The sequence below is a fragment of the Mirounga leonina genome, unplaced genomic scaffold (genome assembly GCF_011800145.1).
Source record: "Mirounga leonina isolate KUSES-001 unplaced genomic scaffold, KU_Mleo_1.0 Mir_173, whole genome shotgun sequence".
Lineage (NCBI taxonomy): Eukaryota > Metazoa > Chordata > Mammalia > Carnivora > Phocidae > Mirounga > Mirounga leonina.
Genome location: NW_023270447.1, coordinates 92,088,223 through 92,094,420, shown reverse-complemented (window position 1 = coordinate 92,094,420; position 6,198 = coordinate 92,088,223).

The window sequence follows — 6,198 nt, the reverse complement described above, 5'->3', positions numbered from 1 at the left end:
CGGCCGGCCCTCTGCCCCGCCCAGCCCTGGGCCGGCGGGAGGGGACTTAGCCAGTGGGAGGGCCGAGGGCGGGGGAGGGGCCGCCCTGAGCCCCGCCCACTGACTCAGGTAAGGGAAGGAATGTAGCACCTTGACCTCCAAGGTGACGTCCATGGCCTCAGGCAGTCGGGGGGCCCGGCCTAGGTCAGAGCTCAGACCGCACCGGCCGTCCTGGGCGGGGACTCTGCCTGATGGGGGGACGGGACAGGTCAGGGCTCAGGGACGGCTGCAGGGCGGGGGTTCTCCGGAGTCAGCCCCAGGTAGCTCCACCCACTTCCTGTGCGGCTGGGAATCTGGGACCCCGACCTTCCCACCTGTGAGCTAGGTGAGCTCCCTGCTCTTTCCGCAGAGCCGCGGCCGGGCTGAGCAGGCAGCCAGGGCCCGGCGTGGGCGCGCGCATGTGTGCGTGTGCGTGTGTGCGCGCGCCAGGCAGGGGGGGGCGGCATCTTGGTGGAAGCCCGCTCCCCCCCGAAGGAGGCCCACCCGCTTGCTCTCACCGCTGACCCCCCAACGGGGAGGGCAGGTCTGTCTACTGTCCACCCTCTGGCAGGGACAGGTTCAGTGAATGGGGCAGAGAGAGCTTGGACGGCCCTGGAGCCACGCCCTTAATGTCCTGACCTGGGGCCAAGACACAGCCTCGGGTCCTCCGGTCTGCAGTGGCTGAAGCCCCCTCTACCTCCCAAGCAAGCAGGAAGAATGCTTAGCCGGGAGGAGGGATGTCCCCGGATGCGGGGGGGGGGGGGCGCTGCTGGGGGGTGTTGGGTCCGCCCGGGCAGGGCCAGCTCAGGACAGACACCCTTCAAAGAGGAATCGGGAAGCAGAGGGCCGGGCTGCTTCGGTCTGGAGGGGCCCAGGCGGGTGCACGATGGAGAGGAAGCCCAGGGCTTACCCCAGCGCCAGTGCCCACTCGAGACCCCCCGAGGGGTCTCTGCTCGGTCTGGGGTCCCTGCCGGGGGGCAGAGCAGACCAGCCCAAACCCTGGCCCTTCCCAGGGGGAGGCTGCTCTGACCTGCCTTCGGGCAGAGCTGGTCTTAAGACCTTTCTGCCTCCCACCTCCAGACACCAGGCCGTCCTGGAAGAACCCTGCTGCACCTGCTGTGTTGGGGCGGGGTCTCCAGAGGCTGTTTAGCCCAGCGCCTCCTCCCCGCCAGCTGCACGGCCCTTTTTGTTGCAGGCGGGGAAACAGGCCCCAAGAGCCTCTGCCCATTGCTGGGAGCCACCCAGGCTTCCTGGGACGTCAGCCAACCCCAATGGGGCCCAGTGGGAAGAGACACCAAGGTGTCCCAGCCCACCCACTTGCTGTTAGGACCACTCCGGAACATTCTGGGGCCTTTCTGCAGGGAGGACCCACCTCCCTTGAGGGCCCGGGTGGCTGGCGGAGGGCACTTCGGCCATGCCCGCAGCCCTAAAGACATCCAGTGCCCCCAGGTGTCCGTGGTGGCACCCCAGCAGTGCCTGGGGCTCCTCATGCCCCACGCCATGACGAGAGCCCCCAGACTCCCTGACTCTTGCCCCTTAGGCATGCAGGTCGGCATCTCCATCCAGACCTTCGTGGGCCCTGGGTGTCCCTGAATCCCGCACACTTCATCATCACCCTTGGTTACTGCCATTGATACCGAGATTAGCCCCATGTTACACACCCCCAACCCCCTCCCCCCAGCTGTCACCTGTCAGCCCGTCCCTGGGCGCTCTTGGGCCTGGGGTCGCACCAGATCGGGGGCCCTCCGCCCCTTGCAGGGCTCCTAATATGGTTCGGGGCTTCATGCATCCTTTTGCCAGATAAACCCGCGGGCACAGATGGGTCTTGTTGTCGCGTTGAAGGATGTCGTACCTGGTACTGTTTCCTGGTTCATCACGGCCTCTGCTGAAGCTCTACCGACCTTCATAGGTTTTACACACTTCATAGGATATCCATGCTTTTCACTCTGATTCCTAGTCGCGCTCATTCATCTGCTGGCCCTTCTGCATCCCAAGTCCTGCCCCACTGGGCCCCCGAGCAGGGTTCTCTCTTCCCCACAGCCTCACGTCCTAGTTTCTAGCTCTCACCGAGTGGGGCCTGGGGAGCTCCACTGGGAGGGGCGGGGGGGGGGGACAGGAGACATGCTGGTGTCCAGTCTCCCTCCCAGGGAAGCTGTTTGCTCCTCCCACAGCGTTTAAGGGGCCCTACCCAGGCCCCGTCCGTCTGGGGGACCCCATCTCCCAGACTGCATCCTCCCGGGGGAAGGACAGCCAGAGTTGGGGGCTCCCGGGTCAGGGCCAGGGAAGTGGATAGCGCAGGGAGGAGAGAGCAGGGCTCCAGGGTGTGTTGGGCGGGCATTGCCGGCCCGCAAGCCTTCACTCAGAGACTTGAGCCCCTGGTTTCTCCACCAGACTTGCAAGAGATTCTTGATGCATGATCACTGTCGACAAAGGTCCTGTCTGTACCCACCCCGGTTTTCCAAGAATTTATATCCTGAAGAGATGCTGAATTCTACAGAATGCTCTTTCTGCTTCCGTCAATCATCCGATTTCTCGTCTCCCCAAATACGTCAACGCATTTTGTGTGTTAGACTGTCCTGGCATTTTAGTCAAGTGCAATCCCCATTGGATCGAGCTGATATTATTTTTTAAATATTTTTGAGTGGTGCGGCGCCTGGGTGGCTCAGTCGGTTAAGCATCCGACTCTTGGCTTCAGCTTAGGTTTTGATCTCGGGGTCATGAGATCCAGCCCCGAGTCGAGCAGGGAGTCTGCTTGAGGATTCTCCCTCTCCCTCTGTCCCTCCTGCTCGTGTGTGGATGAGGATTTCTGCATACACATGACGAGTCTGTAATCTCTCCTTGTACCACCCCCACCTGGTTTTAGAACCAGGTTATACTGGCCTCATGGAATGAAGTGAGCTGCTTTTCTTCTTTTTAGAGGTTCCGGAACAATTCACATTAGACAGCTTCACCATGTCTAGAAACTGGCACACCCACCCACACGGGCTGACGTCTCAGGCACTCCTGGGTGTGGTGTTGGGCTCCCGTTACTATTTGCATTTACTTACGTTACTGGCTCATTCAAGTTTTTTTATTTCTACCAACACCAATCCTGGCATTTCATATTTTCCCTCAAAACTTACCCATTTTTTTAAAAAAATTTCAAGTTCCTTGTATGTGGTCACTCTTAATATCATTTTTACGTCTTACTCTTCATCATGTCTGTGCGTTAATTCTTCCTTCTGTGTTTTCTCTGTTTAAAAAAATCATCGGGCGCCTGGGTGGCTCAGTTGGTTAAGCGACTGCCTTCGGCTCAGGTCATGATCCCGGAGTCCCGGGATCGAGTCCCGCATCGGGCTCCCTGCTCAGCGAGGAGCCTGCTTCTCCCTCTGACCCTCCCCCCTCTCATGTGCTCTCTCTCTCTCATTCTCTCTGTCTCAAATAAATAAATAAAATCTTTAAAAAAAAAATCATCAATCATCCTAGTTCTTTTCTTCCTTACTCATCTTCAAAGGGGTTTTCGTTTTGTTAAGTGTTGCATCGTTCTCCATTTGTGAGTGTGAAGTTTATATACATAGATACAAATTCTGTGTATATGAATAGGATGAACGTGTGAATATGAGCATAAATATCTGTATACCACGTGCGTTAAAGCTTACTAAACTTTTATCATTGCTTATGTCCTGTTTGCTTGACCTATTTTTTTTTTTTTTTTTAAAGAACACGTTAAAATCACCAGCTGGTACAGATTATTTCCAGCTACAGCATCAGTCCTGCGAATTTCCGAGCCTCCGCGGTCACGTGCATACATCCGCACCCGGATTTCCACACCACCACTTCTGATGTGTTTCACCCCGAAAACATTAAAGCTCCTACCCCAGCTTTCTTTTGATTTGCTTCGTATATGTCTACGTCCATCCTTCTAGGGGCATCTTTCACAGTTCAAATACCCTTGAGCAGCATCTAAGGCCGCGCTGGGACCCAGGTTTTGATCGTCCCTTGTCCCCATTTATGGGCCTTGCGGATCTACTTTCTTACTCCGCTTGTCTTTCCTCCTTCCCCGCCTTCCAGCGGAGCGAGGACACGTCCTCCAGGGGCTGAAAGGCTGCCCAGCCTGCCCGTATCCCTGCAGGGAGCGGGGCTGCCTCACTCCGGTGTGCTTACCCCGCCAGCGTCCGTGGTCTGTCCGTGTCCCTCGCCAGCAGGGAGGGCCCTGGCACGCTCTCCCCGCCCCTGCTGTCGCTCACTGTGAATGTTTGCTTCTCTTTGCCACTAGGTGACACGGGAACATGTCGCTGCACCTGCAGGTCTTCTTGCTCTTCTTGCTGGCGAGCATCCTCCAGGCACGGTTTCAGCTCTGGCTTCCAAGGTTAACCCCCAGGAAGTAACCCTGGCTTTGTTTTTCAGACACTTTAACAACACACACATTTCGAGTTTCAAAAATTTTTCTTTGGTGCTTTGAGAACAGAACGTCACTGTCCTGGTTTCCAGAGTTTCAAGTCTGATGCCACGCGGATCTCTGTTCTTTTTTCCTGGGCCTTTTAGGATCTCCTTGCTGGTGATTTCCTTAAAATTCTTTAGAGCATGAGTGGCTTACTCCTGTTCTGCCGTGTGGAGCCCTTTCAGTCTGAGATTCACCTCTGTTGTTGCTTCCTGCTGATTTTTTCCCTCTCGATCTAGAGCTTCATTAGAGGAGGTTAACGCCTCCCCTCCTCCGCTTCCATTAACCTTCCTCCTCTGGTGTCCCCTCCCTCCGAGCCTCCCTGCCGCTCTCAGCAGAGGCCCTGGACTACAGAGCCCACTGTCCAGCCCCTGTTCCTCCCGGAACAGCTTCTTCCTGTATGGTCACCAGCCTGGCCCCCCATCCTGTCCTGGGGCCCTCATTACATTTACTTGAAAGCCTGAACACTGCAGCCCATTAACTGGCTTTCTCTGCTACGGGCCGTTCCCTAGTTGTCTGTTTAAGGGGACGTGGCTGCCAGAACCCTCCTCATTTCACTCAGCAAGACCCTTTGCCTTGAGGGTATCTGCTAGCTGGGCTGGTGTTGGAGGCGACTGGGGGCTACAGCCCAGACCCTAAGTGCCCGGTGTGGCCATCTGGGTCCAACCCAGTCTACTGGGCAGCCCCCTCTGCTGTTTCCACCCTCAAGACAGGAGGGGTGGGGTGCCCATGTTGCCCCCCCACATCACTCATGCGCTCGGGCCAGCCTCCTCCCCGCGGGGCCATGCTCCCACACGCAGACCAGCCCCGCGTGCCCCTCCCAGACCAGGAGCCAGGACACACCCCAACTCTCCTCGTGTGCCACCCCCACCCCCAGGGAGGGGCAGGGACCAGCTGGGGCCGGGCGCCTGTGGGGCCTCCCTGGTCCGGAGGACGTTCCTGTCCAAACACTCTCCTGCTGACGCACTGGGACGCCAGCACCGTGAGCCCAAAGCAGCGAACACACAGGCCACAAGGAAGCGGCAGCTTCTTTCTTAAGTTCCTGGGTTTCACATGTACTGGAGCCCGCCGCCCAGAGGCCCCGCGGAGGGGGGGGAGGGGCAAAGTCCTGCAGCAGGGTTTCCTGGGGCAGGCAGGGAGGGGCAGCCTGTCGGTGCCCAGGGGCGCAGTGGGCATGGCCGGCTGCCCATAAATACTTCTCCATAAATACAGTGGGCCACGATTCCAGGTAAACGGGCTGAGCGCAGCAGTCCCAGGGCCTAGCACCAGAAGAACCTGCTCAGAGGGCAGGGACCCCTGCCTGCACCTGCAGCCATGCCTGCCCTCAGTCCTGACCCAGGGCCATGGAGGGGGCGGCTGGGGGGCGGGGGGAGGGCTTCCTCAGCACGTGCGGCCAGCGCAGCTGGGTGCTACAACAGCCCGAGGCCGGGCCCACTCGCCTGGGCCCCTTGGAGCTAGGCCAGGCAGGGCCTCCCTCCCCGCGGCCAGCCGCTCCTTGCCCAGTGCGGGGCCGCCGGGCCGGGCAGTCTGGGCTGGAGTCCTGGCCGGCCCCCAGGCGCCCCTCCTCAGTCGTCAGCGAAGCGCCTGGAAGAAGGACCTGCTTGCGGCTGCCTCTGAGCGAGGGTTTCTCTGCCCGGCTGCCGAGCCCAAGTGCTGGTTCGTGAGAAGCTGGTTGTAAGGCCGCTGTAGGGACGGGAAACGAGGGTCAGCGCCAGGGCAGGTGGAAGGACAGGGGGAACGAGGGTCAGCGCCAGGGCAGG